The sequence below is a fragment of the Pinus tabuliformis genome, chromosome 1_2 (assembly GCF_031772625.1).
Source record: "Pinus tabuliformis cultivar Carrire ecotype Pingquan chromosome 1_2, CPIR1, whole genome shotgun sequence".
NCBI classification, from domain to species: Eukaryota; Viridiplantae; Streptophyta; class Pinopsida; order Pinales; family Pinaceae; genus Pinus; species Pinus tabuliformis.
Genome location: NC_142298.1, coordinates 325296042 through 325321031, shown reverse-complemented (window position 1 = coordinate 325321031; position 24990 = coordinate 325296042). Strand labels below are relative to the sequence as shown.

The window sequence follows — 24990 nt, the reverse complement described above, 5'->3', positions numbered from 1 at the left end:
TCTCGGCAATATGTTGTACTACATGATCCTTGACCCCGTCAAGGATTATGCACTTTGCCTTCGCCATTGCGTCCTCATACCTTTCATTTTCAGTTGGGTCGGCTGGGATAGCCACGGTTCTCAAGGCGAAGCCCTTGATGCGATGTCTATCCAGAACAGACAAGATCCCAGCCTTCCAGATGGCAAAGTTGGAGGCCCCGTCCAAACTGTCTTGATCACTTAGTTCGTTCATTGCCTTCTTCGCTCTTCTCCTGGACTCCCTCTGAGTCTCAACTTCCCTCCTAGAAGTTCTCTCCTAGACTCCCGAACAGCCATGTAAGTCTTCCGAAACCCCTGGTGTTCGGACAGTGAACCGTGAGCTGCCTGGAGTACCCTCTCCCTCAACTGCGAGTTGGGCACTAAGCAAATGCGCCCCTTGTAATAGATGACCTCATCCATCACACGATAATGTTCATCTGCATGTGTCCCCTCTAGCACCTCGCAGGCTTTCCTGTCCTTGGAGTACTCAACCAATAACTGAGCCTTCCAATGCTGGCAGATGCTCATAAGAGATAACCTAGTTGGTCTCCTGGATAGAGCATCGGCAACACATTGTGCTTGCCCTGACATACTCAATATCGAAGTCATAGGCCTGCACCTTGTTGACCCATTTCTGCTGCCTGTCATTGAGAACCTGCTGCTCCATGAAATGTCAACGTTCATCTGCATGTGTCCACTCTAGCACCTCGCAGGCCTTCCTGTATTTGGAGTACTCAACCAATAGCTGAGCCTTCCAATGCTAGCAGATGCTCATAAGAGATAACCTAGTCGGTCTCCTGGATAGAGCATTGGCAACACATTGTGCTTGCCCTGCACATACTCAATATCGAAGTCATAGGCCTACACCTTGTTGACCCATCTCTACTGCCTGCCATTGAGGCCCTGCTACCCCATGAAATGTCGAAGACTGTTGTGATCAATCTTCACTCTAAATCGTTTTCCCACCAAGTATTGGCAGAACTTGGCCAATGCATGCATGATGGCCAACATCTCCTTGTCATATATAGAATATGACAACTCATGTGGTAGGAGCTTCCAACTCTTGAAAGCTATGGGGTGCCCCTCCTATGACAATACAACTCCAACTCCTACCCATGATGCATCGCACTCCACCGTGAATGGTTGGGAAAAATCTGGGAGTGCCAAAACAGGGCAACTGCTCATCACCTCCTTGGGGCGATCGAAAGCAGCCTATGCTCCCTCAGTCCATGCGAAGGCCCCTTTCTTGGTCAAGTCGATCAAGGGTGCTGCCAGCTGTGAGAACCCCTTGACAAACTTCCTGTGGTCACGTCTCGGGGCACTGGCCAATCCTGGATGGCCCAGATTTTCTCCTCATGAACCTTCACCCCGTCTGCTCCAATGATATGCCCGAGATAAAGCATCTCTGTCAATCCAAGCTCGCATTTGGAGAGCTTTACATAGAACTTTTACTCTTCCAGAATGCGCAGTACCTCCTCCAAGTGTTGGAGGTGCTCCTCCCATGTCCAGCTATAGATCAGGATGTCATCAAAAAACACTAGCGCGAACCTCCTTAGTTGCCCTCGAAAGATGTGGTTCATGCAAGACTGAAATGTGGCGGGAGCAATGGTCAGCCCAAATCGCATGACTAGAAAGTCAAAGTGCCCATAGTGGCACCGAAATGCTGTCTTGGGGATGTTTTGATCTCGAACTCTAATCTGGTGGTACCCTGAGTGCAGATCGATCTTAGAGAAGTACTTGGCTCCTCTAAGCTCATCCATCAACTCATCAATGCAGGAATGGGGTACCGGTTCTTGAGGGTCTTCCTATTAAGGGCTCCGTAGTCTATGCACATCCTGAGGGTCCCATCCTTCTTCTTCACCAACACTACGAAAGAAGAAAAAGGACTGGAATTAGGCTTGATGTGACCCAAAGCAAGCAGCTCCTGAATAGCCCTCTCTATCTCGTCCTTGTAGGCTTTGGGGTGCCTGTAAGGAGTAGTGATGATTGCCTGTATACCTGGCTCTAGCTCAATGGTGTGCTCAAACCCTCTATTTGGTGGCTGCCCTGGTGGAATATCCCCAAACACCACTGCGTACTTGTCCAAAAGAGCCTGTATGTCTGCTGGTGGTGACTGTGCATGTCCCCCAGCCTCTGAGATCCTCAACTCGACTGCCCATGCAATGTCCCCATGTCGAAGATCTGCCTCCATCCTGTGGGCCGAAACTGTCTGAGGCAGATAAGACTGCATGCCTCTCAAAACCACCAGTTTGTCGTCTAGCCCCATGAACTCCATCTCAGGTTTCCTCCAATCTATCGTAACTCTCCCAAGGGAATACAGCCACTAGACACCCATCACCATGTTGGTGTCTAGCACATCAACCACAAAGAAGTGGTTTGTCATCGAGTAGTTTCCCATAACTACTGTCAAGGAGGGCACGTATTTGGTACATTGGATGGTACGATCACCTAGCACTAGGACGGAGAATCCCTCAAACTCTGTCGTGGTGAGGCCCCTCTTCTAGACCAACTGTGCATCTATGAAGTTGTGGGTAGCCCCATTGTCCACTAGTACCGACACCCTCTGCCCCTGTACTGTACCTCTGATCCAGAGTGTCAAAAACTTAGGAATCCCATATAGAGAAGCAAGGACTCCCCCTGATGAGGCAAGAGATGCCCCTCCCTGTGGAGGTGGTGGTGGTGGTGGCCCTCTGTCCCCCGAACTCTCTCCATCTGCCCCACCACAATCCTGCTCCACCTCGTCCTCTTGGTCACTGTCAGAAAAGACCTCAATGTAATGTGCTCTACCTGTTGTGCACCTATGGCCTGGTGCCCAGGGCTCTCTGCATGTGAAGCATAGCTTCCTCCTTCGGAGGTCCTTCCGTGTCTCCTCATCTAGCTGCCCCCTCCCTTGTGTGGTCCTTGGTGGTGGGGGTCTAGTCTCATGCCCCTTCTATGGGAAAGGGGTTCGTGTAGGGAATGGTGCTCTGGTCTTGGGGATGGCCCCTTGCAAATCTTTGGTGCACACCAACACCTCCTGCAACGTAGAGGGTCTGCGTGACTTCACCAGTCCACGCAGAGGCTCAAGCAAACCCTCAATGAAGGTGTATACCCTCCTGGCCTCGGACAGATCTGAGACCATCACTGCACATGCAAAAAATCAGAAAAATACTGCTCTGGGTTGTCTGTCTGGCGCAGTTGTGTCAGCTCCTTGAATGATGCCTCTGGATCCCTCTGATCAAATCGCTCCACCACCCTCCTGGTGAAGTCCTCATACGAAACTATCTAGGCATGCCCCAAAGTGGTTAGGTCGTGAAACCACTAGTCATGGGCTTCCCCCTCCAAGTGTAGCGCTTCCATCTTAATGGCCTCCTGTTCCGTCATCCAGTTGAGTTGAAAGTATGTGTCCATCTTTTCAACCCAAGCCATGGCTGTGCACTTGGTAGTGCCATCAAATGTAGGGAAGTACATCCTCCCTATAGTTCTCTGCAGCTCATAGTTTTGGGTCCCCTGTCCTTTGTACCTCTTGTTTCTCTCACTCTGCTTGAGCTTGCAGTAATCTCTGAAGGAGAGGGCTTCTTTGCAATCTTCGTCCATCGCCTGCCACTCTCTGAAGTAATCCCCCATCTAGGGAGTGTCTTCCTCCCTTGCTAGTTCAATCTGTACTATTGGCATGAAGGAGGGTAGTGTGGCCCTAGTGGGCACACTCACTGAAGGGCACTGCGCTGCTGGTGAGGGATGATCGAAGGGTTGAGAAGTCCCAAAAGTCTCTCCACACAAAAACCCTGTAGGTGTGGCTCTGTCTTGGCTCGGTGATTTGATCTCCTCCAACGTGTCTTTCTGCCCCTTGGCCAAGTCACTTAGAGCCCTCAAGAGGCAATCGAAAGCCATCTCCTCCCTGCTCTTGGGCTCTATCATTTCCTCCTCTCCGGCCACTGTTTTCCCTCTTTCCTCCGTGTTTGGTGTAATTTCTAGCTCCCTTTCTCTGCTCCTGTACCTCTGCCCCCGGTAAGTGATGTTCTCCTGGTCTTCTCCTCTCATAGGAAACCAACCCCACAACTGAGCCAAGAATTAGGCTCTGATACCACTGTAATGTTCCTAAACAGGAATTTAAGTGATATTTCAAATAAACAAACAGTGCAGCAGCATAAAATTAAAAACATGTATCAAACACCCATAAAACATTGTAAAATTGGAACTGTTGAGCCATATATTATGAAATATGAGAGCATGAGTACAATATATGAATGAAGTGGTGCACCTGGGCTTGTCTCAAGGACAAGTTGGACCAAACCCAGGTGATGGAATAGCTGGAAAGATGGTTGTTCAGTTGTTGCACCACTATGCACTGCGTTGTCCCAAAAAACTATTGTTTTGTTGATTTCGACCTGCTGGAATGTGCCCAAAAACCGCCCAAAAAATTATGTCCTTTCAACCTTAGACTCCTTGGAAAAAACCCAGAAGGGAATTTCTCTGATTTTGACTTTTGATTTTCGGCCTCTTGGGAGCCCCTCTCCGGCTACTGCTGCCAAATTTGACTTGCAGGAAACAACTTGCAAATCCACCTGGAAACACCCCTCAAATGTTGTTCTCACCTATAGTAATTGATCCCTTGCTCCCCAGATGGCCTTTGGCCCTGATGGTTGCTCACTTATGCCTCACGAATTTGCTGCCAAAGGCCACTACACAATCCTTCTGCCCAGAAATGCGTATTGTTGTGTATTGACTCGCTGGCTGCAGAAATTTGAGAAAATACCCTCATCCCTCTACCTTCCTTGCTCTCGGATATCCCAACAAGTTAGGGATCTCTTCGCTAGCTTAATCCTCCTCTGCGTATTTCTGGCTGCCTAGAAAGTGCACAGTCCCTTCCTCTGCTTTGTTGGATGAACTGTGAATCAATGCTAAAACTCCTGCAACCTCTGTTGAACAACCTCTCTAGGGCGAGCAAGGATAGTGCCCCAAAGTAGAGGTTGAATCTTCCCTGCGGAAGACTCGTGGCTAAACAACCAGTAGATTCACTAAGCAACAGAGCGTACAAGAGTAAGTTTGTTTGTCAAATAATCAGAATCCTACAAAATGAGAGCTCCATCCTCTTTTATCACTTTGGACCCCCTTATCCTCTTGTGAGCCCCTCCTTCCACTAGTTCGAATTCCCTCCAACGCATTCCTTGGCCAAGTTCGAATTATGCATGTGGTGGCCCCCACATTCCACTAGCTGCCATAAATAAATCGAATTGCCTATAATTCTTAAGTTCTACGTGTGGGGTCCTCCTCCTAAGCCAAAATTGATGCTAAAATTGTGTTGCTGCACCCCGTGACTAATTCATTTGAGAAGGGACATGACAGTGGCCCCTATGGAAGTAAGTTGGTCTCGAATCTCTTGCAACCTATTGAGGTATAGATCTATTTGCTCCCCCTTCTGCATCTGATACGACCGCAGTTGATTCTCCAATAGCATCTTCCTCTGCACAGAAGTGCCTTGATACAACATCGTCAAGGTATCCAACATCTCCTTTACTGTGTTCTTCTCGGTAATATGTTGTACTACATGATCCTTGACCCCATCAAGGATTATGCACTTTGCCTTTGCCATTGCATCCTCATACCTTTCATTTTCAGCTGGGTCGGTTGGGATAGCCACGGTTCTCAAGGCGAAGCCCTTGATGTGATGTCTATCCAGAACAGACAGGATCTTGGCCTTCCAGATGACAAAATTGGTGGCACTGTCCAACCTGTCTTGATCCCTCAGCCTGTTCATTGCCGTCTTCGCTCTTTTCCTAGATTCCCTTTGAGTCTTGACTTCCCTCTTGGAAGTTCTCTCCTAGACTCCCTCTGAGTCTCGATTTCCTTGCTAGAAATCTCCCTGCCAAATGTCGATCCGCTCCTCTTCGATCTTTTTTGCAACTCCAACTCAGATCTAGATTTCTTGGCTAGAAATCCCTCGAGGTAGCGACTCCCTCTACCTTGGTTTTGTCCCGTTAGGTACTGTTCTGCTCCGACAGCAACAACACCTCACAAGCTTCCCAATCCATAATCTTCCGACAGTTCTCTAAGCCCCAACAGCAAAAGAAACTGAGCCTCTTAGCTCTACACAATCCCGGCAAGGCTGAATCGCTCCTCTGGCCAACTGCATCAAGCCAGCTGGCTGAGTAGGATGATGTGGCTTTTTGTGAGCCTCTTCTGCCTTTGCGCTGGCCCTCTCTCTGGCTCGAAATGATGATGCAAGCCCTCTACGTCACTCCTTCTTTGCTGCCTTCTACTTAGGAACAGATCTATCTCTCAGAACAACGGTTTCTGCTGCAAAGTTTCTAATTTCAGTTGGTGATTTCAGTTCTCCTATGATCTGCAACGCTCTGATACCATGTTGAAATTTCTAAGTCTAACACGTCAGAAATTCTTCCTACATTATCTGGTTTATTTCACCTACTTGTTTATTCCTTAACAAGTTATTTAGCCATATAAACACTAAAAATAAACACAAATGCAGTCTCAACTCATTTACACATCATCAACTGAAATAATAGACAAACACACAAGGGACACTGTTATTTTTGGACAATCGTTCCTGGAAAAACCCAACTTGGGAAAACTGGTTTAGCAGTTTTGAGGGTTTTATTATTAAGCAGCTTTTCTTGAGTACAACTAGGGTGCCAAGTTAGCTCACCCAACAAAGAAATCTATCTGGCAGTGGTACCTCTCTTCGGAAGCAGATATTCAACAAGTCTGCTCCATGAAATTCTCTCTGACGCTTCTCTGAAGCTCTGCGTCAGACCTCTTGGCCTTTGCGTCACTCAGAAGCCCCCTGCGTAAGATTTTTGTTGCTCTGCGTTGGCTCTTTGGCCTTTTGCGTCACCCACGCAGGCCCTGCTAGTCTCTGCGGTATCACTCTGGCCCTTTGCATGGCTCCTGCTGGCTCTTCGTAGCCTCCTCTGCTTCAACACTGATCTCTCGTCTCTGCCCCTCTGCTATGCACTCACTACCCCTCGCTGCAACTCTGATCACTTGTTCGAATTTTCTCAGCAAACCTCGCTCCAGAAAATCGAACTCACTGATCAATCTTGATGTATCTCTAACTGACCCTCAAGCCTCCTCTTATACTTTTCCGGTTGAGTCTTCCAATGACCGAGATTAAGTCTCTAATCAACAACTAAATTAGATTTGGTTTCATCCATGTCATTTATAACTTTCTCACTCAGTTTTATATTAATACCCATTAATATTTTAATTTTCCTAAGTTTAGACTTAGGAACTCCATTAAAAATATTAATTATTTTAATATTTCTCTAACCAGGTGGAATTTTCCCAAGCCATTTCTGGGTCTTGGAGATCTCATGCGCTTTAGCCTTTCCACCAATTTTCATGGCTAGAGCACATCCGATGCTACCCCAAATAAAAAAAATAACCATAAGTAATTACTCCTGCATGCCGCAATGTGGTCAACCCATGAAACCACCAGTCATAGGCTTCCCCTTCCAAATGCAACGTGGCAATCTTGATCGCCTCTCCTTTCGTCATTTGATTCAGTTGGAAATAGACATCCAACTTTTCGACCCATGCCTTGGTTGAGCTCTTGGAGGACCCACCGAAAGTTGGGAGAAGCAACCTCCCCACAGTGTGTTGCAAGTATGTCCCCTGCATGTAGCCTCCTCCATTTTGTCCCTTGGACCTATTATTTCCCTTCAGCTGGAAGAAATCCTTGAAAGTAATGGCCCTCCCAAAATCAGGTCCATGGGATTGATACTCCAGGAAATAGTCCCCATAAGGCGCCTCCTCCTGCTCTGGTTGCCCACCAGCTCTAGTTTGTAGGAACGCAGGAATGCTGGACCTAGTAGGTGTGTTTGGGATTAGTGGCATGTTGGCATTGAGAGATGCATGGTGTTGCGAAGTTCCAAACCCTTCTCCAAATTGGAAATTCCCTTGGGCTCCCTTACCCTTGTTGCCATTGCCATTTCGTTGGCCCATTCCTTCAATGTTCCGGGATAAGTCCTGCACTGCCTTCAGTAGGAGTTGGGCAAACTCCTTTTCCTCATTCCTTTTGTCTCCTTCATTGTCCCCCATGTTGGCTTCTTCTACCTCAAGCTCTGTAGCCACAGGATCAGGGGTAATTTCCAACTGTCTTTCTTTGTTTCTTTAACTTTGTCTACGGTATGTCACGTTCTGCTTATCCTCCGGTGTCATAGACCGTGCTGCTCCCATAAGCTGTGCCAATTCTATCAACTCTGATACCACTTTAATATCCCTAAGGAAATTTTATAGTAAATAACAAGCATGCAATAGACATAAAATTCACAAAAACAAAAACATGGAATCAGAACACTAGTTGACACCAAAAATTGCGTTGTTGAGCCATTTTATTAATGAACAAGAGTGTACAATAAAGGTGTTGGAAAGAATGCACCTGGGCTTGCTCAAGGCAAGCTAGCAAAGCCCTAAGTGAAATGTTGGACACCCTCCTTTGCTCAATCACTGCGTTGCCTTGGCTCTGCACTAAAACTACCTAGAAATGTGTTGTTGCCTAAAATTATCTACTACTAGGGCCCTTTGCATTGCTCAGAAAATCCTGGGAAATTAATCCCGGCCTCTCCTCAATAAACCCAAAATAACCCACAAAAGGTTTGGCCAAAGCTTGACCTCGGAAATTCGACCTTCTTTGGCTTGAGTGGCTCTGCTGCTAAGCAAATCGACCCACCAATAAAATTTGTTGTTAAATGTTGATTTCTATAGCATCAGATGTGCTCTAGCCTCAAGATTTTGCAGAGAGGCTAAGACACATGCATTCTCCAAAATCCAGACATCGTTTGGAAAATTTCCACCTAGAGATGGTTTAATTAAAATAATTAATCGTTTTTAATGTATTCTTAAGTCTAAACTTAAGAAATGTGATTAATTAAAGGGTATTAATTAAATCTGGTGTGAATCTTCTAGATAAAGATGAGGATCAACTCCCAGTTAATGTTAAGCCCTTTATTATGTTTTAATCTTGGTTGTTGGTGCTCCAATGAGAGATTATAAGGAGCTTGATGGGCACTTGGAGAACACACTAAGATAGTGAGATCTTGAGATCGAATTTCTCAAGAGTAGCAGAGCTGAGTTGCCAGAGAGAAATCAAATGATCTTCTTGCAGTGAGGGGTAGGGGTAGTAGACCGAAGGTGATTTTTCCAGTCCCGGTGAGTGCAAGGCAAAGGAGGCATCGAGAGGTCCAGAGAGGCAGTGCAGTGCCACGTAGAGGCAGCGTAGTGCTTCAGAGGGGGTTTGTAATTTTGTTGGGAGCAGTCGAGATCTAGTGCCGGAAGCTGGGGTGTGAAACAAGAGGGCCAGAGAGTCTAGTTCCAGTCAGCAAATCGATCAACTGGAAGGGTGACACAACTCCTAGAAGCTGTGACGCAGAGACAATGCTGAGGCCTGAATCAAGGTCGAATCGCCACTAAGAGTGTGAGAATATTTCTCACTACCTCTTAGCCAGTTTGTTCTCTGTATAAAATTTCTAGTTTGGGCATCTAATGATTTGTACTCAGATTACTACTGCATAGTAATAAAACCCTCAGCTGTTGCACCAGTTTTACCAAGTTGGGTTTTTCCGAGAACATTGGTCCAAAAGCAATGTTGTAATTGTGTGTGTGTTTATTTCTCTCTTGTGCAGTATTTTTTCTGCATTTCTTTATGTTGTGAAGGTTGTAGTAGATTTTTTTTTTTTTTTTTTTTGTGTGACACTGTAAATAACTTAATTCAGAAATTAACAAGTAGGAGAAGTTTAATCACTTATTGCAGTAGGGAATTAGGTCGCCAATTTTTCACATGGTATCAAAGCGCAGGTCGTAAGCCAGAGAGCTCAGAGTAGAAGAGGAGAAGAAGGTTCGAATTTCTGCATAGGCAACAATTCAAAACCCCAGGGACATCGTATTTCCTTGGCCAGGAGGTTCAATTTTTCTTGGAAATTTTACTTCTCTGAGTGAGTCGACAGAGAATAAAATTCTCCAGATCAAATAGTACTAGAGCCAGAAGGAGTAGCAGCGGTTTCCTTGCAGAGAAAATCTTTCGCTGGGATGCAGTCATTTTGCAGCAATTGCTGGAAAAATAGCGTCAGAAGGAAAGAAGAGCACACACTAAGGGAATTATTTCCTCAAGGGACTTCTAACTTGTGAAAATTTCAAATACAAAATTCTACTGCATTAGCTGATTTATTTCTCCTACTTATTTTCACAATAAGTTATTTACAAAACCCTTCAGTAAACATCAAAGTAAATTCTACTGCAGTTGTCACATAATAGCATAGAGAAAAGAACAGTGAAATACAAGCACAAGAATCAATCACATCAACACAGTTATTTTTGGACAATAGTCCCCGGAAAACCCAATGCGGGAAAACCAGTGCAGCAAATGAGGGTTTATTTATTATTCTTCAACAACAATCTCTTTACAAGGAATGATTTGCAGAACATAGAGAAACCTCTGAGAAAACACCTGAGATAATTTTCCTCCACCCTTTGGAGAAATTCTGACACCCAAGAGACCCTCCAGCCTTCACTGCATCACCTCTGCATCATCACTGTGTGAGGACTGCGTCCCTTGCTGCGCTGCCTCTCTGATGCACTGTGTCACCTCCTCCTTAGTCTCTGATTGATGTTGATACCCTCATCTTCCTTCATCCTACAACTCTCCCTCTGAAATCGAACTCTTACTCCTTGAGAATCGATTTCCCTCGAGTTACTGAGTATTTGCCCGGTGTGTCTCCAAATGACTCTTAAGTCTTCCTTTATACTTTTCCTGTTGAGATATCAACGGCCGTGATCTAATCTCTATTCAACGATTAAGATTAAATTAGACTTGATCCTCATCTTTTAGAAGCTTCTCACCCATATTTTCATTAATACCCATTAATATTTTAATTTTCTTAAGTTTAGACTTAGGAACCCCATTAAAAATATTAATTATTTTAATAAAATACAATCCAAGTGGAATTTCACCAAACAATTTCTGGGTCTTGGAGATCTCATGTGGTCTAGCCCGTCCACAAAATTTCGGAGCTAGAGCACATCCGATGCTACCAAAAATCAACACTCCCTCTTAGCGAGGAGTGTGCTCTAGCAATACTTCCCAGTAGAAGTATCACACTGATCCACGAGATCGTTTCTTTGCGTTGTTGATGCTCACCCCGTTGCCCTTCATCCACTGCGCTGTTGCAATTTGTATTGCTGCCCATGACACTTCCATTGTCACTGCTGCATCTGTACTGCAACTCCATCTCAATATGTTGCATCATGCTACCCATAGCATTGTCACTGCTAACTGTTGCACGCAACTCCCTCATAAGAACTACACTATCCGTTTCTACTACTGAAACAGATTCTCAAACATCCCCATCTTCTCCCTGAAATAAACAAACTTTGTTCTTCCTAGAGCCTTGGTGAGAATGTCTACCACCTGTTCTCCTGTCGAAGTGTATTGTAATTGTACTGCCCCTCGCTGGACACAGTCTCTGATAAAGTGACACCTGATGTCAATGTGCTTCGACCGATCATGAAAAACTGGATTCTCAGAGAGCTTGATGCAACTCTGATTATCACACAAAATATTGGTCGCTTCCATCCTCTTGAATAGATTCACAAGCAACTTCCTAAGCCATATGGCTTCACACAATGTTGTGCTAACTGCCATATATTCAGCTTCAACTTAGGTCAAAGCTATGGGTTTGTGTTTCCTACTACACCAGGAGGTCATACCTGATCCAATGTTGAAACAATACCCAGTGGTACTTTTCAGATATACTGAACTTCCAGCCCAATTTGTGTCAGTGAACCCACTCAGCTTGATATCATTGCCTCAGGTGTACATTAATCCATACTTGACTGTTCCTCGTATATATCTGAGAACATGCTTGGCTGCTGCCTAGTGTGCCCTCTTTGGTTCTACCATGAACTGACTGAGGGTGTTGACAACATAACAAATGTTTGGCCTAGTATTGACTAGATACATTAGGGGCCCTATGCGCTGCCTATACAACATGGGATATACTTCTTTATCTTCAGACGCATCAATCTTCTTCCAGTTGATAATCATTGGCGTAGCCATGGGTCTACAGTCTTGCATTCTGAATCTTTTAAAATTTCTGTAACGTATCTCCCTTGTCCAAGGAAAATTCCACCCTTCTGCTGCCAAACTTCCAACCCTAGAAAATAATGCATCCGTCCCAAATCCTTCATGTCAAATTCTGTGGCTAGGTTTTCCTTGTAATATTTGATGAGCCTGGATGACCCTGTCAGTGAAAGGTCATCCACATATAACACCAAAATCAAATGCTCATTCTCTACAATTAGATAGTAGAAGTTGGGATCTGCATCACCCTTGACGAATCCCATCTTCTGCAAGTAACAATCAATTTGACTGTTCCATGCTCTAGGTGCTTGTTTAAGCCCATATAAGGCTTTCTTCAACCTACATACATGAGTTTTCTTCTCATGTGTCTCAAAACCCTCTAGGTGTTCAATGTATACTTCTTCTTCTATCACCTCGTTCAAGAACACAGTCTTGACGTCCATCTGGTGAATCTCCCACCCCATCTGCGTTGTAAGGGATATCACGGATCTAATAGAACTATACTTGGCTACTAGGGCAAAGGGTTCTTCGTAGTCTATCCCTTCCTTCTGGGCATACCCCTTAGCCATGAACCTAGCTTTGTATTTTTCCACGCTGCCATCTGCAACATATTTGATTTTGTAGATCCATCTCGAACCTACAACTGATTTGTCCTGAGGCTTAGGTACAACTTTCCAGACATCATTGATCATTATGGAATTGTATTCCTCCACCATAGTATCTACCCATACTTGATGTTGAATGGCCTCCTGAAAACTAGAGGGTTCTCCAACCTGAGCCACCAAAGCTTGGTATCTATTTGGTTGTCTATGCTCCCTTTTCTCGTTCCTAGGAGCTCCAATGAAATCCTCTACATCCCGTAGCATCTGTCGAAGTTCCCGGCTCGTTCTTCCATTGGTAGTGGGTAGATCTATTTGCTCCTCCTCCTGAGATTCCACCCACTGTGATGCCTCTAGATTCTTGTCCTTTGGAGAAATATTGGTGCTGGTTTTTGGTGGTCGAAGTGGTTGGACCAATGGATCATCCTTTGACTGCTCTTCGGAAAGCATTTCTCGGGATTTCCTATAAGTCCTCCATGAAATTTACATCCCTTCGTACTACGATCTTTCTATTTCCTGGAAGGTAGATTCTATATGCCTTAGCATTCTCGCTATATTCCTCAAGATATCCCTTTTCTGTAGTTTGATCCAACTTCTTCCTCTTTTCTTTGGGTATATGGTAGTATGTCAAACTCCCAAATATTCTGAAATGACTCACTTCAGGGTTCTTGCCGGTGAAGACACTCTCTGGAGTAATCTTACCTAATGCCCTGTGAGGAGTCTTGTTCTGAACATAGATTGTTGTGCTGCATGCTTCTGCCCATAGAAATTTGGTCATGTCCTGATCATACAACATTGCCCTCGTTGCTTCAACAATAGTTATGTTCTTCCTCTCTACTACTCCATTCTGCTCCGGATTATATCGGGAATCGGGATGTCCATTCTCTTTTGATGCCTTCCTTTGTGCAGAAATCAATGAAGTCCTTATCAATGTATTCTCCACCATTGTCTGAGCGCAACACTTTTATCCTCTTTCCTGTTAGATTCTCAACCAAAGCTTTAAACTCTTTGAATCGATCAAAAACCTCATCCTTGGTTTTTAGAAAGTAGATCCAAGTCTTCCTAGAATGGTCATCAATGAAGGTGATGAAATATTCGTCACCACTAAGAGTTTTTGTGGACATGGGTCTGCAGATATCTGAGTGTATCAATCCCAGAACACTCTTTGCCCTATTGTTACTTCTGGAATAAGCCGCTTTGAGTACTTGCCCAGTACGCAACCTCCATACATCGTCTCATTTGGTACTTAATTCTAGAACTCCTGTGACAGTTCTTATGAGAATTCTTAGAGCTCCATGGTGTAAGTGCCCCATACTTCTGTGCCATAGTTCATTCAAATCTTTTTCACCACTGTTGCCTATCAGTACCATTGGAGATTCTAGCTATAACTTATACAGTCCGTTACTTCTGACTCCAAGTTGGGCCTTCTTCCAACTTGGATATTTGACATATACTTTCTTCCCAATGAAGTAAACATCATAGCCCTTGTTCTGTAATTGAGATACAGGGAATAAGTTCATCCCCAATCGAGGCACATGCATCACATTGGTAGCTCAAAGTCGACCCCCTACTTCTGTTTGAAAAACTACAGTACCTCTTCTTACAGGGGTATATTTTGACTTATTTCCCATGGTGATTTGGAAGTTCATCTGTTCTTCTTGATAGCTCGAGAAACATTCTCGTATTCCCATCATGTGTGCAGAAGCTCCACTATCAATATATCGAACCTCAGAGGAAGCAAAACTTGCCAAGCAAGCGACTCCTTCTTCTAGTCTGGAAGCTATCACAGAATTGTCGTGATCCATTATATTCTTTGTGCTCTCCTCTTTCCCAGGAAAACTGCGTGAGTCCTTTTGAGTTGTTATTCCAGCATCATGTTTACGTCTCATTGTAGATTCTCTAATCCTATTCCCCGATCTCATCTCTGATACCATGTGAAAATTTCAAATATGAAATGTTGATTTGGGGTAGCATTGGATGTGCTCTAGCCACGAAATTTGGTGGAGAGGTTGGGGCACATGAGATCTCCAATACCCAGAAAGGGTTTGGGCAGATTTTAAACAGTTCAGGAGATATTAAAATAATTAATATTTTTAATGGAGTCCCTAAGTATAAACTCAGGGAAAATAAAATATTAATGTGTATTAATGTGAAACTGTGTTAGAATGGTCCAAAAGACATGGATCAAGCCAGATCTAATCTTAGCCGTTGTTTAGGGACTTAATCTCGGCCATTGATATTTCAACCAGAAAAGTATAAGAGGAGGCTTGAGGGTCACTTGGAGAATACACCAGAGTGATCAGTGATTCTATTCTCTAGAGCGGGGTTTGCTAAGAGAGATAGAATTAGTGACCGGGAGATGCAGCTGAGGGGAATTTGAGTACAGAAAGATAGAGAGGCAAAGATAGTGTCAGGAGAGCAGCATAATAGCCAAGGAGAGTGACGCAGAGCTAGCCAGGGCTCACACAGGGCCACGTAGAGGCAGTCGAGAGTTGTGCAGAGACTCAGAGAGGCTAGCGTTGCTGACATAGAGGGCCAGAGGGCTGACGCAGACCCATCCGGGGTGACGCAGGGCCAGCGTGGGACAGAGAGGGGTTGACACAGTTTAGAGAGAGGCTGGCGCTCGAGTTTTTGGGGTAGATTGGTGCTGAGTAGCTGCCGGAAGGATTATCTGGGGTTTCAGCCAGGAGATTTGTCAGAAACTGAGAGGCATTACTGCCAAGGAAATTCTCTGTTGGGTAGGCCAGTTTCAGTACCCAGATTGTACTATGATATTACTTAATAAGAAAACCCTTAGATAGCTACACCGGTTTTCCCACATTGGGTTTTTCCGGGGACATTAGTCCAAAAATAATGGTGTCATATGATGTGTTTGTTTCTGTTTCTTTTAGTTGCTGATCTGTAATATGTTGAGCATGCACTAGTGTTTATTTTTAGTATTTACATTGTAAATAACTTGTTAAGAAAAAAATAACTAGGTAGGAATAAATCAAATAAAGTGCATGGAGGGTTTCTAACTAAGTAAACTTAGAAACTTCAACATAGTATCAGAGCATGATTGCAAATCACAGTAGGGCTAAAGGACATCAGGCGAGCGGAGCAATAGTAGTAGAAAACAGCTGTCCCGAGGTGACATAAGTTGTTTCTAGCAGAGCAACAGCAAGGGAAGGGTGATGCAGTGCCTGTGTCATCAAGGGTGAGCCGAGAAGAGGCAGCATAGAAGCTAGGGAGGCAAAGGGAGCCTCACGTAGAGCCATGCAGTGGTTGGGAAGGCTAACGCAACTGGCTAAGGAGGCCGGGTTGCTAGTGCCGAGATTGCGCAGAGCCTAGGAGCTCTCACCTTCAGGTTGTTGGGGTTTAGAAGGCTGCAGGAATATTGTAGAGTGGAGCTGGTGAGGTACTGTAGTCAGAACAATATTTGACAAATAAGGCCAGAGGAGTTGCTACCGAGGGTTTCTAGTCAAGGAACTCGGATCAGTGGTGCGGTTGCACAAGACGATCAGAGTAGGGGGCATCTCGACAGTGGTAGAAGGATTTCCAAGAGGGAAATCAGGACTTAGAGGGAGTCTAGAAGAGAACTTCCAGATGGGAAGTAGAGACTTAGAGGAGTCGAACAGAGAACTTCCAGGAGGGAAGTAGAGGAGCATCATGGCACTACACGGAGTAAGAGACTAGGATAGACTAGATGGAACGTCGAACTTCGCAGTCTAGAAGGCCATAATCTTATCCGTACTTGACAGGAATCGTGTCAAGAACTTCACCTTAAAGGTAATAGCTATCCCAGTCGACCTCAATGATAATGACAAGTACGAGGAGGCAATGGCAAGGGCCAAGAGCATCATCCTTGATGGGGTCAAGAATCATGTAGTACCACACATAGCGGAGAAAGAAACGACATTTGAGATGTGGGAGGCTCTCAAGAAGTTGTACCAGCATACTTCTGTGCATAGAAGAACGCTGCTTGAGAATCAGTTGAGGTCATATCAGATGAAGAAGGGAGAACTGGTTGACACCTTCCTCGGAGGACTGAATGAGATCCGAGATCAGTTGACTACATAGAGGCGACCCCGGATCAGGAGCTGATGGTGAGGATAGTTCTAAATGTTGTCTCAGAAGACTGGGAGGTATTTGTCCATAGTATCCTTGGTAGAGGGACTCTCCCACCTTCGGACGAGATGTGGGCAGCTCTTAGCCAGGGAGAGATCAGACGGTAGTCGAAGACGGGTAGCAGCAGCAAGGGGATCAAAGTCAAGCAGGAGGAGGAAGATGTGGCCCTAGCATCTAAGGGAAAGCAGGAGAAGCAGAAGAAGAAAGATCTCTCCAAGATCAAGTGCTTCCACTGTGGGGAGCTGGGTCATTATGCGACTTAGTGTCCAAGGAAGAAGAGTAAGGGAGAGTCTTTTGAGATTAAGGTAGCGCCAGTAAGGGCAGAGAAGGAAGATTTGGCAGACGATCACTGTGCCATGAGTGCACACGCACCACTTGAGCGGAAGTGGGGAGACATCGAGCTGTATTCAGGCAGACTACATGCGATGAGGGGCAGGATCCTCGAAGTACCCAACCTTTTGGATTATACCTTACTACGGGAGCCCTGACGAGGAGTAGCAAGACTGGCTGATGTGGGTAGAGACAGATGCGGATGGAGTGGCAGAGAGAGCTGCAGTGCAAGAGTCCCAAGACAGCGTGAGGCTAGCAGGCTGTAGCAGTGTGAGAGGCACAGGAGTGTTGCACCAGTGCAGGATGGCACAGAGAGGTGTGCAAAGGTGCGAGATGCAGGAAGTTGTTGCAGCAGCGCAAAGGTCAGAGAGGGAGCATTGTTAGCGGTAGAGGGAGCTTCAGCATCAGTGGCTGTCTCTAGCCCAACAGGGAGGTCAGATTGGGAGATCAGTTACTTACTTCTCAGTAACTGAGTTGCAGTGCAGCAGTGGGTAGCACGATGCGACATGATGAGAGGAGGTTCAGTGCGGATGCAGAGCTGGGAGAAAGGACCAGCAGCAACATGGATGGAGGGGGAGCTATCGTATAGATGCAGCAGTGGCAGTCAGAACCATGGGCAACAGTACAGGGTGCAGCAGTGCAGAGGATGTTGGGCAGGAAGGTAGCATCAGCACAGGGACCGATGGCGGATGATCAGAGTAATACTCAGTGAGGAGTATTGCTAGAGCATAGTCATCGTTAAGAGGGAGTGTTGATTTGGGGTAGCATCGGATGTGCTCTAGCCACGAAATTTGGTGGAGAGGTTGGGGCACATGAGATTTCCAATATCTAGAAAGGGTTTGGGCAGATTCTAAACAGTTCAGGAGATATTAGAATAATTAATATTTTTAATGGAGTCCATAAGTCTAAATTTAGGGAAAATAAAATATTAATGTGGATTAATATGAAACTATGTTAGAATGGTCCAAACGACATGGATCAAGCCAGATCTAATCTTAGCCATTGATTGGGGACTTAATCTCGGTCGTTGATATGTCAACAGGAAAAGTATAAGAGGAGGTTTGAGGGTCACTTGGAGAATACACCAGAGTGTCAGTCATTCTATTTTCTAGAGCGAGGTTTGCTAAGAGAGATAGAATTAGTGATCGGGAGATGCAGCTGAGGGGCATTTGAGTACAAAGAGACAGAGAGGCAGAGATAGTGCTGGGAGAGTAGCGCAGTAGCCAACGAGAGTGATGCAGAGCCAGCCAGGGCTCACATAAGGCCACGTAGAGGCAACTGAGAGTTGCACAGAGCCTTAGAGAGGCCAGCATTGCTGACGCAGGGCCTCCTAAGGCTGACGAAGACCCAACCGGGGTGATGCAGGGTCAGCGTGGGACAGAGAGGGGCTGAAGCAATCCAAAGAGAGGTTGACGCTGGGGTTTCTGGGTAGATTGGTGCTGAGTAGTTGCCGGAAGAATTATCCAGGGATTCAGCCAGGAGATTTGTCAGAAACTGAGAGGTATTACTACCAGGGAAATTGTCTGTTGGGTAGGCCAGTTTCGGCACCCAGATTGTACTCTGATATTGCTTAATAAGAAAACCCTCAGATAGCTGCACTGGTTTTCTCACATTGGGTTTTTTTGGGGACATTAGTCCAAAAATAATGGTGTCATATGATGTGTTTGTTTCTGTTTCGTTTAGTTGCTTATCTGTAATATGTTGAGCACGCACTAGTGTTTATTTTCAATGTTTACATTGTAAATAACTTGTTAAAAAAAAATAACAAGTAGGTAGGAATAAATCAGATAAAGTGCATGGAGGGTTTCTGACTAAGTAAACTTAGAAACTTCAACACGAAATTATACTGCAGTAACTGATTTATTTCTCCTACTTATTTTCCACAATAAGTTATTTACAAAACCCTTCAGTAAACATCAAAGTAAATTCTACTGCAGTTGTCACATAATAGCATAGAGAAAAGAACAGTGAAATACAAGCACAAGAATCAATCACATCAACACAGTGATTTTTGGACAATGGTCCCCGGAAAAACCCAATGCGGGAAAACTGGTGCAGCAGATGAGGGTTTATTTATTATTCTTCAGCAACAATCTCTTTACAAGGAATGATTTGTAGAACATAGAGAAACCTCTGAGAAAACACCTGAGATATTTTTTCTTCACCCTTTGGAGAAATTTTGACACCTAAAAGACCCTCCATCCTTCATTGCATCATCACTGCGTGAGGACTGCGTCCATCGTTGTGTTGCCTCTCTGATCTGTCCCTCTGCGTTGCCTCTCTGATGCACTGCGTCCCCTCCTCCTTAGTCTCCGACTGATGCTGATACCCTCCTCTTCCTTCACCTTGCAACTCTCCCTCTGAAATCGAACTCTTACTCCTTGAGAATCGATTTCCCTCGGGTTACTGAGTATTTGCCCGGTGTGTCTCCAAATGACTCTCAAGTCTTCCTTTATACTTTTCCTGTTGAGATATCAACGACCATGATCTAATCTCTAATCAACGACTAAGATTAAATTAGACTTGATCCTTGTCTCTTAGAAGCTTCTCACCCATATTTTCATTAATACCTATTAATATTTTAATTTTCCTAAGTTTAGACTTAGGAATGTTGAATTTTCTAAGTTTACTTAGTTAGAAACCCTCCATGCACTTTATCTGATTTATTCCTACCTACTTGTTATTTTACTTAACAAGTTATTTACAAAGTAAATACTGAAAATAAACACTAGTGCATGCTCAACATATTACAGATCAACAACTAAAGGAAATAGAAACAATCACACCATATGACACCATTATTTTTGGACTAATGTCCCCGTAAAAACCGAATGTGGGAAAACCGGTGCAGCTATCTAAGGGTTTTCTTATTAAGCAATATCAGAGTACAATTTGGGTGTTGAAACTGGCCTACCCAACAGAGAATTTCCTTGGCAGTAATACCTTTCAGTTTACGACAAATCTCCTGGCTGAAACACCGGATAATCCTTTCAGCAGCTACTCAGCACCAATCTGCCCCAAAAACCCTAGCGTCAGCCCCTCTTTGCCCAGCGTTGGCCCTGCGTCACCCCGGATGGGTCTGCATCAGCCTTGGGAGGCCCTACGTCAGCCCTCTGGCCCTCTGCGTCAACAACGTTGGCCTCTCTAAGGCTTTGCGCAACTCCCAGCTCCGTTTGCGCGGCCCTGCTTGAGCCCTGGCTGGCTCTGCGTCACTCTCCCCAGCTACTACGCTGCTCTCCCAGCACTATCTCTGCCTCTTTGTCTCTCTGTACTCAATGCCCCTCAGCTGTAACTCCCGATCACTAATTATATTTCTCTTAGCAAACCCCGCTCTAGAGAATAGAATAATCGATCACTCTAGTGTATTCTCCAAGTGACCCTCAAGCCTTCTCTTATATTTTTCCTGTTGACATATCATCAGCCGAGATTAAGTCCCTAATCAACGGCTAAGATTAGATCTGGCTTGACCCATGTCTTTTGGACAATTCTAACCAGTTTCATATTAATCCACATTAATATTTTATTCTCCCTAAGTTTAGACTTTGGGACTCCATTAAAAATATTAATTATTTTAATATCTCCTGAACTATTTAGAATCTGCCCAAACCCTTTCTGGGTATTGGAGATCTCATGTGCCTCAACCTCTCCACGAAATTTCGTGGCTAGAGCACATCCGTTGCTACCCCAAATCAACAAGGAACCCCATTAAAAATATTAATTATTAATAAAATACAATTCGGGTGGAATTTAACCAATCGATTTCTGGGTCCTGGAGATCTCATGTGTTCTAGCCCCTCCACAAAATTTTGGAGCTAAAGCACATCCAATGCTACACAAAAATCAGCATAGCCAAGAAGTTTAAATTCTCCTAACAGAGCAATAGTAGTTGTGTGCAGGATTTTTCACTCCATAAGGGAGTGCGAATAGCTGGGCAGCAGCTGTACAAAGGAGAAGAGGAGGAGTTCAATTTTTTTCTAAGAGATGGCATCTACTGGTTTGAGAGATCAAGATCGGTTAGAAGGAGCCTCCAACTATGTGATCTGGAAGGCTAGAATTTCTTGCCTTCTAGATGAACATGATCTCAAGACTTGTATCGATAGTGTGGTAGTTGTACCTGCCGATGCAGATCCGCTTAAGAAATACAAGAAGGAGATGGTGAAATCTAAGAGGTTAATTCTTGATGGGGTTCGATATCATGTGGTATCTCACATAGCTGGCAAAGATACTGCCCGACAGATGTGGGAGGTACTAGCTACGCTGTATGAAGGATATTCCGAGCAGCGGAAGATATATCTTGAGGAGAAGTTGGGATGCACGAGAATGTAGAAAGGGGAGCGTATAGATCCCTTTCTTACTAGGCTTCAGGATGTCAGGCATCAGCTGGCTTCAGTAGGATTAGCGCCCCAGCGTATAGAGTTTGTATGATTAGCTTTGAACAACATTTCCAAAGAATGGCAAGTTTTCGCCCAGAGTATCCTGAGCAGAGAAAAACTGCTAGATTGGGAACATGTGTGGGTTGATCTGCAGCAGGAGGAGATGAGGCGAGATCTGGTGAAGAGCACTATCAGTGGTGGTAGCAGCAGCAGTGGGACGAAGCAAGAAAAGGAGGAGGAAGATGTGGCCCTCGCATCAAAGGGGCAACAGGAGCAGTGTAGGAGGACGAAGGACATTTCCAAGATCAAGTTCTTCAGGTGTGGTGAGCTTGGCCACTACAACACTCAATGTCCTCTCAGAAAGAAGGACAAGGAGGAGAAGCATGATCAACTGGCTGCATCCTCTGAGATTGACAGGGTATCCTCCAGACTACAAGAAGAGTTTGCCATGATCACCGAGTTACCTCCATGGGTGAGGTGGGGTGATTTGGAGTTGTAGCCCTAGAGAGCTACAGGATGGGCAAGATTCTTGAGGAGGTCCACCTCATGAATCGTTACCTTGCTACGGGAGCCCAAGACATGCAGTGGCAGGATGGATTAGTGGCAGTTGGTACAGTCAGGTGCCAGAGTGACAGATGCAGTAGCTAGTAGCGGTTAGAGACTGAGCAGCGTAGAGCAGAGTTGGCAACAGTGCAGTTGGCACAAAGTAGAGTCAACAACAACGCAGAGGCTTCAGTGACAGGGCAGAGTCTAGCAGTGGTCAGTACTTGGGCAACAGATGCATCATACTGATCACAGTTGGTTCAATATATTGGATTCTTTTCTGTTGTAGTTGCAGCAGCAACAGATAGAGGGTGTTGTAGTGCAGATGCAGTGTTGACGGCAGATCAGCAGGGCCAACAACAACACGGATGCAGCAATCAAAGTTGCGCAGTAGTTGATGGGCAACAAATCTAGACATCAGCAACGCAACAAAAGATGATGCAGAGACAGAGTGATGCTTCAGTAGGTTGCAACACTAGAGCACATTTCTCGCTAAGAGGGAGTGTTGATTTCTGTACCATTGGATGTGCTCTAGCCTTGAGATTTTGCAAAGAGGCTAAGACACATGCATTCTCCAATACCTAGAAATCGTTTAGGAAAATCCCACCTAGAGATGGTTTAATTAAAATAATTAATCATTTTTAATGTATTCCTAAGTCTAAACTTAGGAAATGTGATTAATTAAAGGGTATTAATTAAAACTGGTGTGAATCTTCTAGATAAAGACGAGGATCAACTCCCAGTTATTCTTAAGCCCTTGATTATGTTTTAATCTTGGCCGTTGGTGCTCCAATGAGATATTATAAGAAGGAGCTTGATGGGCACTTGAAGAACACACTGAGATAGGTGAGATCTTGAGATCGAATTTCTCAAGAGTAGTAGCGCTAAGTTGCCGGAGAGGGGTCGGGTGATCTTTTGCAGTGAGGGGCAAGGATAGTAGACCAGAGGTCCAGGAGGCAGCGCAGTGCTTCAGAGGGAGTCTGTAATTTTGCTGGGAGCAGTCGAGATCTAGTGCCAAAATCCGGGGTGTGAGACCAAAGGGCCAGAGAGTCGAGTTCTAGTCAGCAAATCGATCAGCTAGAAGGGTGATGCTACTCCTAGAAGATGTGACGTAGTGACTACGTGATCCCACACAGAGACAGCGCAGAGGCAGTGTGGGGCTAGCCATCCAAAGCCTGGATTAGAGTCAGATTGCCAGTGATAGTGTGAGAATATTTTTCACTCTCTCTTCCAGTTTATTCTCTGTATCAGATTCCAGTTTAGGCATCTAAGGATGTGTACTTAGATTACTACTGCATAATAATAAAACCCTCAACTGCTGCACCGGTTTTTCCAAGTTGGGTTTTTCCGAGGATAGTGGTCCAAAACCAACGGTGTAATTGTGTGTGTGTTTATTTCTCTCCTGTGCAATTTTTTGTTTCCGTAGTATTTTATGTTGTGATAGATTTTATTTTGATGTTTATTGTGTAACACTATGAATAACTTGATTCAAAAATTAACAAGTAGGAGAAATTTAATCAGTTGTTGTAGTAGGGAATCGGGTCACCAATTTTTCACACTAAATGCCCAAAAATGCCTGCAATCCCTGTTAGAACGCTTCCTAGTCCTTCCCTCCAAGTCTCCACCTCAAACATCACTCACTCCTCAACCTCTCGGAGTGACTCTACCCAATATTGTGCAATCCTTGTGCTGTTGTAGCTTCCCCTCTACTGTAGTACGACCTCACTGCGTTGGTATGGTTCGGGACTAAGTAGAACTCCCTCTTTGGGCTGGCACTCGAAGTCCACCGAAGTAAGGGTTGGAATCTCTGCTCGGAAACACCCGTGTGTTGAACAACACATGCAGACTTGGCTCCTACTGAAGCGTGTTATGTCAAGAGACAATTTCTGAAATGATAGATGAATGAGCAAAATGAAAGTTCCTTTTTCCTTTTGTCAACTTGCCTCCAAGATTGCCCATGTGGGCCCACATCGAACTCCTCACACCAATTCTTCTCCAAAGAGAGCGTACTCTCCATGTGGGCTGAAAATTCCTTGTGGTGGCCCCCACGCTCCACCAATGCCGCAATCTTTCCTCTAACCCTAATGTTGGAGTGCCTCTTATGCAAAAAATCAAATGTGGGTCCTCTAAGCCCACTTCTCCTAAGTGCATCCATGTAATAAACCAAAAATGAGCAAAATTGATATTTACTTAGTATAATACTAAGGAGGAATATCACAGTGACCTTAAGTGGAACTTCAAGGGACAAAGCATGGTCTGAACAAACCACTGAATACAAGCTCAATGACAATGCACAAGTCTTGGATACCTAATGCAAGGACTCACATGGTTTTTACATGGCTTTTGACTTGTGACCTTGGGCTTACAGTGGTGATGAATGCTGCCCTGAAATGTATAGGTACCCCTATTGACAAGCGGGGTAACAGGACCTTCAAATAAAAGAGAATTCTTCATAATTCCTTGAAAACACTCTAATACCCTAGGGTGTCCTCATAATACTAGATCCATTACAGAGATAACTTTGAGAATGTTTCGTGCAATACAATTTTGTTCCCTCTCACTTTCTCCCTTTTTTCATGTTGAGCTTGATGCTTTTAAGTTTTTATAGGTGGGATGAGAGTGTAACTGCCAATATTGTTTTGTGAGACTTGGTGCAAATATTATTTACAAGACTCTATGGCAGAAGATTCGACAGGACACTTGTAGGATCCTTTATCTTCATTTGTAACTCCCATAATATTCTCTGTAACTGCTTAACATACTATGATGACACCTAACGGCACTTGGTATATTGTAACATCTCAATTCATGATCATGACTGTAAGTTTCTTGTAACTCCCCAACATAATATTTTGAGAGCTTACTTCTAGGTCATTCTAAAAAGAGAATCTAATGATTGGTTTTATGAAAACTTCATATGTCTACTTTGGAACTACCACATATTCTC

General features: G+C 44.6%; 1 protein-coding gene across 1 annotated transcript in view; it reads left to right on the top strand.

Moving 5' to 3' along the window:
- The window catches only part of LOC149205697 (CBBY-like protein), a 346883-nt gene that overhangs the window by 123502 nt on the left and 198391 nt on the right, over window positions 1–24990 (top strand). The window lies entirely within an intron of this gene.